Consider the following 13,459-nt stretch of genomic DNA (forward strand, 5'->3'; position numbering starts at 1 on the left):
CATTATGCCTCAAATAAGTGACTTTGTGTCAGAGACTTCCTTTTTTGTATATTGGATTAAAGATTTTGATTTCTACACTATAAAGTGGGGCAGGCCAGGAGCTTGCTCTCTCAGTTCCTGAGATTAGCATTAGAGAGGAGAGCAGAGAAAGGCCACATGGAAGAGGCCAGGAGAAGCAGCCAAGATGTTGGAGTGCTGAGGGAGAAGGCAGTTTGTGCAGAGGTTGTGTAGAGAGAAGGAGATGGGAAACAAAGGTGAATAAGTCTGGTGAATTTAGAAACCTTTGATTCTAGGAAAATTCAGATAAGTCAGTAACTTTGTGAGCACTGAATGAGTGGGTTTTGGAGCTCAATGTGTGTTTTTACTTGCCCGCTGGCTGCAAGCTAGGATTAAAGCTAATTGCCCACCAGTTCTTGGCTCTGTTGTTTCATTACCAACTGTCCTAATCCAATACGAAACTGCATGGGCCAGGTGGTTGAGATGTTGGCTGCGGCTACTGGCTTTACAACTAACAACCTAATATATCTTTCCAAGATGTCCATTTTGTAGTTTTATAGAACACAAAACATGTATGTTAGTGTTTTGAGTCAGAATTCAGATTTTTTTTTCAATTAGCAATAATCGTGCCTCGGATAAACCTCATTGGCTACGATACTGCCACTGCGCAAAGCTAGAATTCAGATTTTTTTATATATTAAGAACAAGTATTTAAAGTGGCTTATAACTTTAAAAACAAAATATTTACATTTAAAAAGAGCAGTTTTAGGAGATTAGAATTGAATCAATAAATTTATTGCCATTTCTAGTAGATGGGAGAAAAATTCAGGGACTCAATCACCGAAGGAAAAAAATCATACTTTATTTATTGATATAATCAACCTGATGAAAAACATTAAAAAATTACAAACATCTGGTATATTTTACATTAAAATATATTTGATGAATAAATGTAGAGTACACAAATTTATTATCTTAAAAAATAAAGTGCTTGAGGCTGCAGCATGTATTACCTGCCATTAGTATTCAACGCATCACATTAATGCAAGAACTAAAGGAAAAACCCGAAGAGACATACAGAATATTAGTGTGAAGGGAGAAAAAAGATACTTCTCCAAGTGCAGTTAAAGTCAGGAAAGTACTTCAATAAAAATATGATTGTGACTTTTGTATTTATTATTTTTCAACAACTTTAACGGATGCTTTATGCTTTTATAGAAAAAGGTGATTTCAGTAACTGCTAGAATAACAGATTCAGTCTAGGAACTTTAAAACGAAGCTGTTCTTTCTGCTTCTCACACAGGGACTTATAATAAAGCTTCTTAGGAATTACTTCATTGACAATTTAGTTCATGATGTGCAAGGAAGTAGAGAAATCAGCTCACTCTCTCGTAACTGTATTGACTCTTTAGTTCCTCCAGCAGCAAAAACATCTTGTTCTTGTGTAGAACAAACAGATTTATAGCTCGAAATAACACCAACAACAGACATGTTGAGAACAAAAGTGTCAATTTTATATAGTTTCTTTTCTCCATAAAACTGCACTTAGAGTCCATCTGATACAATTTACTTTTCAGTGCTATAAAGAAAAATGCAAGATTCAGTAGTGTGTCATTGAGACCTAGCGATCACAGAATAAAAATAAAACCTGTGTCAAAACTACATTGTTTGAAACTTATTTCCCCTGTGTTGTAGTTAGTCCCCAGATTTTATTTTGTTATTTCAAAACAGAAAGAAAAGGAGAGGAAGAAGAAGAAGAATCATTGTTTTGATAAAAAATAGAAGGTATACTCTTTTCTCTTGATAACATCATTGATTCACCTACTTCATCTAATTGCTTTTTTATTTAAAAAATGTAGATGTTTTAAGTATTAAATAATTTTAACATTCAGTGATGATGAATATAGACTATGTTACACACTTTTCTTAGGAGACACTTTATTATATATTTGTAACAAAAAATAATTGCTTTATATTTTTCAATAATGTAAAGCCAGTAGCCGCGGCCACCATCACAGCCTCCTGACCCATGCAAGTTCACATTTGATTCGAACAGACGATAATGAAACAACGGATCCAAGAACTGGTGGGCCATTAGCTTTAATCCTAGCTTGCACCCTGCGGGCAAGAAATACACACAGTGGCCTGACCTGTGGTGGCGCAGTGGGTAAAGCGTCGACCTGGAAATGCTGAGGTCGCCGGTTTGAAACCCTGGGATTGCCTAGTCAAGGCACATATGAGAGTTGTTGCTTCCAGCTCCTCCCCCCTTCTCTCTCTCTGTCTCTCTCACCTCTCTCTCTCTCTCTCTCTCTTTGTCTCTCTCTCTCCCTCTCTCCTCTCTAAAAATGAATAAATAAAATAAAAATTAAAAAAAAAAGAAATACACACAGTGGGAAAACACTTCCCTTTCCATCCAGGGCTCCCAAAGCCACTGACTTATCCCAGTTTCCTAGAATCAAAGGTTTCTAGCTCACCAGCCTTATACACCTCTGTTCCCCATTTCCTTTTCTCTGCACAAACTGGCTTCTCCCTCAGCACTCCACCTTCTTGGCTGCTTCGCCTGGCCTCCTCCACATGGCCTTTCTCTGCCCCATTCTATAGTGTAGAAATCAAAACCTTTAATCCAATATACAAACAAGGAAGTCTCTGATACAAAGTCACTTATCTGAGGCATAATGGGCTTCCTCATGAGAGTGTACCACCCCACATCATGCAACAGTCAAGGGTGTGGGGAAAAGCTTAGTCTTAAAACTAAGCCTTAGGCTATAACAATCCTGCCTGCTTACAGCCTGTTCCCCACACCCAATGCAAACTATAATCAAGCAAACATATACATCATATTTACGAACTTATTTGACCAACAAATAGCCTTTAAAAATCTTTACGCTATGACCTGATTATTCATTTTTTGAAATGTATTCTAATTAACTAGAAGTGCAGATTAGTATTTATTAAGTAAGCTTCATAAAACAATTAAATATAAAGGTGAAAACATTTAAATATTTAACCTTAAGAGGTTCATAAATTAAATTGTGATTAATCCATACAATTCCTAGAATTTATTTATTTTTTAATTGTCTGAACTGGTAGCTATTATTGTAAATCTGCCTACATTTATTTTGCTGATTTCCACTATAATTGTAAATAAAACCTGTCAATACCTATTACAAATGGTTATTTAAACTCCATATGATTACTGCTTCTTTTTCTTCTCCATTATTATAATTGCTAAAATTTCTACTTTTTAAAGTATTAACAGTTCTTCTAAAATAAGAAAATTTCAACAATTTTATTCAGCAACTGCTTGATTACTTAAAATATAAACTGCTTTGCCTAACTAGGCAATGGCACAGTGGATAGAATGTCAATGTGGAACTCAGAGGACCCAGATTCAAAACACCAGGTCACGGCTTGAGCACAGGTTCCTCTGGCTTAAGGAAAGGGTGGCTGGCTTGAGCGTGGGATTATAGACATGACCTCAAGGTCACTGGCTTGAGTCCAAAGTTGCTGGCTTGAGCCCAAGATTGCTGGCTCAGCTATAGCCCCCTGCTCAAGGTACATATGAGAAAGCAATCAATGAACAACTAAGGTCTGTCATTTCTCTCTTTTACTAAAAGAATAAGATAAAATAAGTTGACTGTAATAACTCACTTTATAGTTATAAAGACTGTGACTGGCCCTGGCCAGTTGGCTCAGTGTGAGAACATTGGCCCATTGTGTGGAAATCCTGGGTTTGATTTCACGTCCAGGCAACACAGGAGAAGCAACCATCTGCTTCTCCACTCTTTCCCCTTCTCTCTCTGTCTCACTTTCTCTCCCTCTCTATGCCCTCCTCCCACAGCCATGGCTCATTTGAACAAGTTGGCCCTGAGTGCTGAGAATGGCACCATGGCCTCACCACATGTGCTAAATTAGCTTGGTGGCCAAGCAATGGAACAATGGCCCCAAATGGACAGAGCACCTTCCCTTGTGGGCTTGCCGGATGGATCCTGGTCAGAGCACATGTGGTAGTTTGTCTCTTTGCCTCCCTGCCTCTCACTTTATAATAATAATAATAATAATACTGTCATAAAAATGATATGTGTGTGTATATAGTATGGAGTTATTCAGTTATTTTATTTGATCTCTACCTATAATCTTGAAAATGCTGAATAAAAGTGTAAGGTCGGTGGATAGAGGGATAGTCATGTGGGGAACTCAGACCCGCCCACTTTGGCTAGGACCGCCCACAATCAAGCCCGCCAAAGGAAGCTTCCCAGGAACCATTTGGAAAGAAGCAATCATCTGCCAGCCAGTGAAATTTCACCACGTCATAGTAGCTTCACTTCCCTAGAGGGACCCTTTAAATATCTCCCATGTGGTTTAATCCGTGCAACTTCTCTAGCCTCCATCTCCTCCATCTTTCTTTCCTCGGGGCCAGGGAACCTTGCTGGGTGGGATATGCGCTCTGTACTCAATAAAGCCATTTATTATTCCACACTTTGCGGCTCTGGCCCCATTCCTTCCTTCTCGGCGGGAAAAAATACCTTACATTTTGGTGCCGAAACCCGGGAAGGAGTTAAAAGTCTGCAAGGACCACTCCTTTCCCATCCCCTCCGAGAAAGAACCAGGAGCAAGAACCAGGATCTCCGACTTCCACTCACTTCAGCACACGGTGCGGTAAGTCCCCTGCCTCCAGCCTTCCTCTCAGTTCTTTCCTCCGAGACTCCCTGTCCGAAACCGTAGCTACATCAGGGGAGTCTTTTCCATCCGTCCGAGTGTGTGTGCTTGTGGAGACCTCCTCAAGCACATCCACTTTCATCAGTGGCTGGACCTTGAGTTTTTAGGACGCTAATACTCAAGTCTGACCACTCCGAGGACTGAGGTCCGCTGTTGGGGCATAGGAATCTCCCTCCCTAAGGAAGAAGAAACTGTTCTTCTTCTCCACTGTGGCCAGGCCACAGAACCCACTCAATTAGCCTCCTGAAGGGACTTTTGGTGTTAACACCCTCACCAATTTAACTATCGCCAAAAAAGCTGGGAACTGATTGGAGATCTCTTACATACACAGCTCCTAATTATTCGCGCACCTGTCCTTAATCTCTGTGCTGCCTGTTCCACCGCATGGCCCTTTTTCTGGCCAGAGAAACCTCACCTAAAACCTTTATTCCTAATTTTTCCTTCTCCACAGACTCCAAACTCTCTCTCCCCTCCCTTCGCAAAAACCTGTTTCTTATTCGCCATCTACTACCATCTCTCTTTCTCCTCCCCTGCTGGCCAGGGGCCTGTCCCTTCACTGTGTTCTTAAGTCCCTCCTCCGTCAGGCCTTTCTCAGCCTGGCATTGGCTCTTACACCGGTTTTCAGGATGTCCAACCCCAATTTTCTTGCAGGAAGTTCCTGCCCTGTCCAGCGTTTCCTGCAGGATCTGGGTGCCGGGCTCTGCACGAGCCCCCCCTCCTCTTATTCCCAAACCCCCAAACCCCTATCTGGAACCTGTGAACACGACATTTAAAGTTTTTAACGGTCCCAACTAGTAGAAACAGGCCAAGGCTGTTCGCCAGGCCCCGCATGCAGCAGATGGTAACGCTCCAAACCGTGGCTCTTGTGGCAACCCCGAGACCAGCAGAGCCACCAGCAGCTTGCTTTAAGTGTGGCAACCAGGACCACTGGTCCTGGCAGGGCCCCTGCCGGTGGCTGCCCACTGAGCCCTGCCCTGACTGCAAGCAGCCCAGTCACTGGCAGAGTGATTGCCCCTTTGGGCAACAGGTTTTTCCTCAGCGCCTCTACGTGGAGGACAAGCTGCCCAAATGGAAGGCCAATCCAGCCAGGTGGGTGCATCGCTCAAACTCCTAGGACATGGCCTGGAGTTGGAGAACCCAGGGTTCTGCAACAAGTGGATAAGTCAGTCCATCTCATTTCTTGTGGACATGGGGGCTGCCTTCTCTGTTTTTGCCTTCATACTCTGGACCTCTAGTTCCCTCACAGGTTTCGGTTATGGGAATGGATGGGACCCTCTTCCTTTCCCCTTTTTACGCCACTCCTGACATGCAGTTCTGCCTCAAGCTTGCCTCCTTATAGGACCACTGGCAGTCGGAACCACTGGACTTCATCCATCTCCAGCTCACCAAAAGGCTGGACCCTGCAAATTCCCCTATTACTCCTCTCTTTTTTTAAAAATCCTTACAGGACCGCATCTGCGAAGTTTCTCCAGTCACAGCCACACAGATGTTCCTCCTGACACCCCTCAAAGCCACCACCTTCTGATCTCCCCCTCCCCACGATGCCCCTATTCAGCAGGAAGTAGCCAGACGAATAAATAGCGCCTCTTTTTCTATTTAACACAAAAGAATGTAATCCATTACATTCTTTTCTGGCCAGAGAATGAATGTAAGGTTGGTGGATAGAGGGATAGTCATGTGGGGAACTCAGACCCGCCCACTTTGGCTAGGACCACCCACAATCAAGCCTGCCAAAGGAAGCTTCCCAGGAACCATTTAGAAAGAAGCGATCGTCTGCCAGCCAGTGAAATTTTACCATGTCATAGTAGCTCCACTTCCCTAGAGGGACCCTTTAAATATCTCCCATGCGTTAATCCGTGCAACTTCCCTAGCCTCCATCTTTTCTTTCCTCGGGGCCAGGGAACCTTGCCGGGTGGGGTGTACGCTCTGTACTCAATAAAGCCGTTTATTATTCCACATTTTGCGGCTCTGGCCTGTTCCTTCCTTCTCGGCGGGGAAAAATACCTTACAAAAAGTTTTAGAGGTTTTTTATATATATGACTTTGGGTCAAATAAGTTTGCAAATATGATATATATGTTTCCTTGCTTTTGGAGTGGGAGACAGGCTATAAACTGGCAAAGTTATTATAGCTTAAGGCTTAGTTTTAAAACTAGGCTTTTCCCCACACCCTTGACTGTTGCCTCATAGAGGGTGGTGCAATCTCATGAGCAATCCCATTATGCCTCAGATAAGTGACTTTGTATCAGAGACTTCCTTGTTTGTATATTGGATTAAAGGTTTGGATTTCTACACTATAAAATGAGGCAGACTGGGAGTTTGCTCTTTCTTGGTTCCTGAGATTAGCATTAGAAGAGTGATTACATTCTATGAGGAGCCCATGCTGTAAGAGAACAGATAAAGGCCACGTTCAAGAGAGGAGAGGCAGCCAAGATGGTGGAGTGCTGAAGGAGAAGCCAGTTTGTGCAGAGAGAAGGAGATGAAGAACAGAGGTGAGTAAGGCTAGTGAGCTAGAAATGTTTGATTCCAGGAAACTCAGATAAGTCAGTAGCTTTTTGAACACCAAACAAGTGGTTTTTGGAGCCCAGTGTGTGTTTTTACTTGCCTGCCAGGTGCAACCTAGGATTAAAGGTAATAGCCCACCAGTTCTTGGCTCCATTGTTTTGTTACTGTCTCTCCGAATCTAATGCAAATCTGCATGGGCCAGGCGGCTGTGATGGTGGCCTTGGCCACTGGATTTACAATGACCAACTGCATTTTTAAAAATGTTGTGACAGTAGACTTTACTACCATCATCTTAGGAGTGCAGATCTCTTTCTGACTTGTCAATACCAATCCTGAGCCCTGTATCTAGCCTGTCTTAATATAATCAAGATAATCTTATCATTTTCCAATTTTTCTTATAGCTTTACCTATAAAGATTTTTTCACAATATTAAACACTGATAGGTGTTTTATTTTAAAGTTTAAATAGTATTAAAATTTCTGTCATTTCAATAAATATACTAAAATTATTTTTATTGCATTATATCAGATTTTTCTTGCATGTTAATTTTATATAAAAACTATTATTCTGTATGATATGCATTAGAAAGTTAAATATGTTACTTCCAAATGATTAACAGTTGTCATGTCATTTTTTTTATTAAATAATCTTTCTCTATTGATTAATTTGTCTCTCTAGAATAATATTTTAATTTTTATTATAATTTTTATAACTCTGACCTCTGCTAAATGTATAATATACCTTAGTGGTTTCAATCTCACAAGACCAAAAATGTGTTTTGTAATATTTTCTTTACAATCCAATGTAAATATTGGTCAAATAAGTTTGTAAAATGTGATTTTTATGTTTGCTCGCTTACAGTTTGCACTGTGGGCTGAGCAGCACCAGGTAGGTATATGTGACCTGTGAAATTACAAATTACCTTCCTGCTTGGGAAGGGCCATTGTTTTGCTAATGTTTGCAGATAGAAGCCATGTTTGTAGAATGAGAGCAGAGGGAATGCAGGGAGCCAAGGAGGAAGCCATGTTGGCAGGGAAAGAGAAGGTGTGCAGATGGGAAACCAGAAGTGAGGGGCTTTTGTGAGCTCTGCTGAGACTGGTGGGGCCTTTGATTCTAGGATAAACCAGAGAATATTCACCTGGTTGTGGAACCGGAGAATGTGTCAGTGGCTTTGGGAGCCCTGAGTGAAAGGAAGTGTTTTCCCTGCCTGTTTGCTAGTCGGCTGTTGTGAGACTTTAATAAAGGAATGACCCACCATTTTTTGTCTCCACTGATTTTTAATGTCTGTCTAAATCCAATGAGAACCTGCATGTGAATGGTCGTGATTGCTGCGACTACTGGCCATACAGTGAAATTCATATTTACATAACTTACTTTATACATATTTTTAATCAATAAAATATCAGTATAATGTAAATGGAAAAAGAGTGATGCATGTTAAAATTCTCTTTACATATATTTGATATATATAATAGATAGATATAAACATATATATATTTGTGTATAAATATACATTTATAAATAAATATATTGCCCGACCTGTGGTGGTGCAGTGGATAAAGCATCAACCTGGAAATGCTGAGGTCGCCGGGTTCGAAACCTGGGGCTTGCCTGGTCAAGGCACATATGGGAGTTGATGCTTCCAGCTCCTCCCCCTTGTCTTTCTCTCCTCTCTCTCTCTCTCTCTCTGTCTCTCTCTCTCCCTCTCCCTCTCCTTTCTAAAATGAATAAATAAAATAAAATAAAAATCTTTAAAAATAAAAAATAAATATATTCACATATATAAATATGTATGTTTTATATGAATTTATGAATTTTGTTTTTTTCCAAATTCCCATACACATGCACACACACACACACACACACTTATAACTCTCAGGGAAAACTACTATAATGAAGTAGTTAAAATCTCACACTTGTAGTAAAGAACATGAGTATGAGAAAAGAAATAAAACAATACCGTCAACATTTTCCTTAATATGGCATATGTATGTACACACACATACACACAGGGCTGATTCTCATTATTCATTGTAGCTCTGTAAGGTTGCCGTGAACACAGAATATTAAGCTATTGCTTCTGTGGGAAATACAGGGTTTGTTCTTGTGACTTTCTGAGCAAAACATTTTATTCAACTAAGAAACTGTGTTTTATAATTTATTTCCAACATCTTTGTAAAATAAGCCACTCTCTTCTGCTTTGAAAACCTGATCTTATACATCTCCTTTCCTATATAACATTTAGCAGGGATTGAAAATTTTTTTCACAGCCTCCTAATTGACAGACACTGCCTCACCTTCAAGTTTAACATTTTTCATGCTATATCACTGTTGGGCAGATAAAATATATTATGCTCACTTTGTAAACAATGGCACTGCCCACGAGGAAGCCTGCTGCCCAGGTGATAATATTAATTGCCCTTCTTGCTTGGGATGGGTGTGATTATGTTAATATGTGTTGAAGGAGGGCTTTCATGCCAAAAGGCTTTAAAAGGAACAGAGATCACATTGTTCCAGGGAAGAGTGATTATATTCTAGGACAGTGGTAGTCAACCTAGTCCGTACTGTCCACAAATGGACATTTCAACTTTCATGGTGGGTGGTAGCGGAGCAACCAAAGTATAAATAAAAAGATAGATTTAACTATAGTAAGTTGTTTTATAAAGATTTATTCTGCCAAACTTAGTGAAAATCTGACATAAAGTACTTGGTAAGTAATTATTATTATATGCTTTAACTTGCTGTAACTCTGCTTTATAAATTTTATAAAGTAAAGTTACTTCTCTATTTTATAAATCACCATTACTGTGGAACTGGTTAGAAAATTTGACTACTAACAGAGATACAAAAGTGAGTGGTAGGTATAAAAATGTTGACTACTTCTGTTCTAGGAGGAGCCCATGCTATAGGAGAGCAGAGGAAGGCCACGTGGAGGAGAGGAGGGGCAGCCAAGATGGCAGAGTGCTAAAAGAGAAGCCAGTTTGTGCAGAGAGAAAGAGATGAGGAACAGAGGTGAATAAAGCTAGTGAGCTAGAAACTTTTGATTCTAGGAAACTCAGATAAGTCAGAGGCTTTGTGAGCACTGAATGAGTGGGTTTTGGAGCCCAGTGTGTGTTTTTACTTGCCCGCTGGGTGCAAGCTAGGATTAAAGGTAATGGCCCACCAATTTTGGGCTCTGTTGTTTCATTACTGGCTGTCTGAATCTAATGCGAATCTGCACAGGCCAGGTGGCTGTGATGGTGGCCGTGGCTACTGGCTTTACAACCACCTTATGAAATGGGGGAGTCAGCTAGCATTAACTGACAATAGAGTTTAACATTTTTCTAACTCAGGGTAATGCATGAGTTTCTTTGGCTTACAGTCTCACAACACTACTGACCACTAGTTTTTTGTTTGTTTGTTTGTTTTTCAGTTATCACCTCAGGAATTCATAAATTTAGCTACTTTTTCCAAAGTTTCTATGGCTTTATAACTCACTATGATGGGACTTCAGTGTAAGGTCTGTGGGCAGTGGGGGAAGGTCATGTGAGGAATCACACCCGGGAACTTTAGCTGGAACCGTCCACACCCATGCACACCAAAAGAAACTTCCCAGGAGTCCTTTGGAAAAGAGAGACTGTCTGCCAGCCAGTAAGATTTTGCCATGCCATATCAACTCGCCTCCACCCTAGATGACCCTTTAAATATCTCCCATGTGGTTTCACCCATGCGACTTCTCTGGCCTCTGTCCCCCGGGACCAAAGAACATTGTCCGGGAAGCACTGTACTAAATAAAGCTTTTATTATTCCACATTTTGTGGCTATGCCCTTCCTTCTTCCTTGGTGGGGAATAATACCTTACATTTGGTGCCAAAACCCAGGAGGAGTTGAAGCCTGGTGGGGCCTCTCCTCTCCCCTTCCCTTCTGAGGAAGAACTAATAAGATCTCCAACTTTCCACCCACTTCGGCATATGGTGCGGTAAGTCCCCTGCCTCCAGCTTCCCTTCAGTTCTTTTCTCCAAGACTTCCTGTTCACAATTGCAGCTGCATTAGGGACCTCTTTCCATTCTGAGTGCGTGTGTGCCCATGAAGACGTCCCAGTCACTCCCACTTTACCTAACCGTCCTGTGGCCCAAGATTGAGTTGCGGGATGCTAATTCTCATCTCTAATCACTCCAAGAAGTGAGGGCAGCCATGGGAGGCACAGAAATCTAAACCTGACTCAAAAACACTCCTTATCCGAAATCTCTCCCTCCCCAAAAAAGAAGAAACTGTTCTTCCTCTCCACTGTGACCAGGTCACAGAACCCACTGGATAATCAAACCAAGTGGCCTCCTGAAGGGACTTTCAGTTTTAACATCCTCACCAATTTAACCATTGCCAAAAGAACTGGGAACTGGTTGGAGATCCCTTAAATTCAAGGCTTCTAGAATTTGCGCTCTTGTCCTAATCTCTGTGCCGTCTGTTCTACCACACAGGCCCTTTTTGGCCAGAGAAACCTCACCTAAACCTGACCTTTCCTCCTTTGCCTGACCCCCAACTCTCTCCCCCTCCTTCCTGACCCCTGGGGTTCTCCTCTCTTGGGACCCCTCTCTGGTCCGTCTGTGGACCTCTTTCACTCGTGTCTCTTCCCTCCAGGAGCTTGCTGCCCTCCCTTTGCAGGATCCTGTTTCTCATTCACCTGCAAATACACGTCTCTGTTTCTCCTCCCCTGCTGGCTAGGGGATCCTCCCTTTTCCACTGTGTTCTTAAAGCCCTCCTCCACCAGGCATTGGCCCTCATGCAGGTGTGCAGAGATCCTGACCCCCCGGCCCAACCCTGATCTTCTTGCAGGAAGTCCTGGCCCTGTCCTGCCTCTGGCTCTGGCATTTCTGGCATTTCCCCAGGAGCCCCCCTATTCTTTTTTTTTTAGCCCCCCTTATTCTTACTCTCTCCTAAGCCCCTATCTGGGACCTGTGAACATGGCATTTAAAGGTTTTAATGATCATGACTGGTAGAAAAAGGCCGAGGCTACTCGCCAGGCCCACATGCAGTAGAGGTAACTCTTCAAACCCAGGTTCTTGTGGCAGCCCTGAGGCTGGCAGAGCAACAGGGACAAGGTACAGCAGGTGCCCGACCCAAGTCCGGGCTGCAAAGAGGAATCCACCAGGAGTTTGCTTTAAATATGGCAAGGAGGGTCCCTGGTCCAGGCAGTGCCCACTAAGCCCCGCCCTGACTGCAAACAGCCCAATCACTGGCAGAGCGACTGCCCCCTTGGCCAACAGGCTTTTCCTCAGTGCCTCTGCGTGGAGGACATGCCATGCTAATGGTAGGCCAAGCCAGCCAGTTGGGCCCACTGCTCGAACTCCTCGGCCTCATGGACGACTGATGTGAGCTGGACTTGAAGACTCCCATCACCCACGCCAAACCCAGGGACCACATCTGCTAAGTTTCTTGAGTCACAAACAGATGTCCCTCATGAATCCCCTCAAAGCCACCACCAACCTCACCTCCCCACGGTGCCCCTAACCATCAGGAAGTAGCAAGATGAACAGTGGCACTCCTATCTAACATAAAAGGTCAGAATGTAAGGTCGGTGGACAATGAGGGAAGGTTACATGAGAAACCAGACCCGGGAACTTCGGCTAGAACTTCCCACACCCATGAGCGCCAAAAGAAACTTCCCAGGAGTCCTTTGGAAAAGAGAGACTGTCAGCCAGCCAGTGAGATTTCACCACATCATATCAACTTGCCTCCACCCTAGACGACCCTTTAAATATCCCCTATGCAGTTTCATTCATGCGACTTCTCTGGTCTGTGTTCCCTGGGACCAGAGAACATTGTCCGGGAAGCACTGTACTAAATAAAGCTTTTATTATTCCACATTTCCTGGCTATGCCCTTCCTTCTTCCTCAGTGGGGAAAAATACTTTACATTCAGAACTTATTAAAGCATCCTCTAGTACAGATTGGCAAATTATTTCTTCATTTTTCTGTATGTGCCACATTGTTGTTTCATTAACATAGCCAATAACATTAGAACTGTTGTCCTCCAACCCACTGGGAACTACCAGTGTTGCTAGGAAGAAAACTGCTCAAGACACAAACTGAAGTCAAGAGGAAGAGGAAGAGACTGTCATGAGAGACAAAACCTCCTGAATCTTCTCTCAGCTTTTATTGATAAGAAGCAGAACAAAGGTAACAGGATTATAAGGGTGGGAGATCAGGAGATAAAGGGAAAGAATGACTAATGTGCTTCTTGTTGACATGAAGAAAGGCTAAT

At 42.5% G+C, this 13,459-nt stretch overlaps 1 non-coding gene across 1 annotated transcript; it reads right to left on the reverse strand.

Annotated features, from left to right (window-relative positions):
- Window positions 1-537: 537 nt before the first annotated feature.
- LOC136309702 (U4 spliceosomal RNA) lies at window positions 538-672 on the reverse strand. Its single transcript, XR_010726359.1, has one exon. It is a non-coding gene; the product is annotated as a U4 spliceosomal RNA (small nuclear RNA).
- Window positions 673-13,459: the final 12,787 nt, after the last annotated feature.

This window comes from Saccopteryx bilineata, chromosome 6 (assembly GCF_036850765.1).
Source record: "Saccopteryx bilineata isolate mSacBil1 chromosome 6, mSacBil1_pri_phased_curated, whole genome shotgun sequence".
In the NCBI taxonomy this organism is placed as follows: Eukaryota; Metazoa; Chordata; class Mammalia; order Chiroptera; family Emballonuridae; genus Saccopteryx; species Saccopteryx bilineata.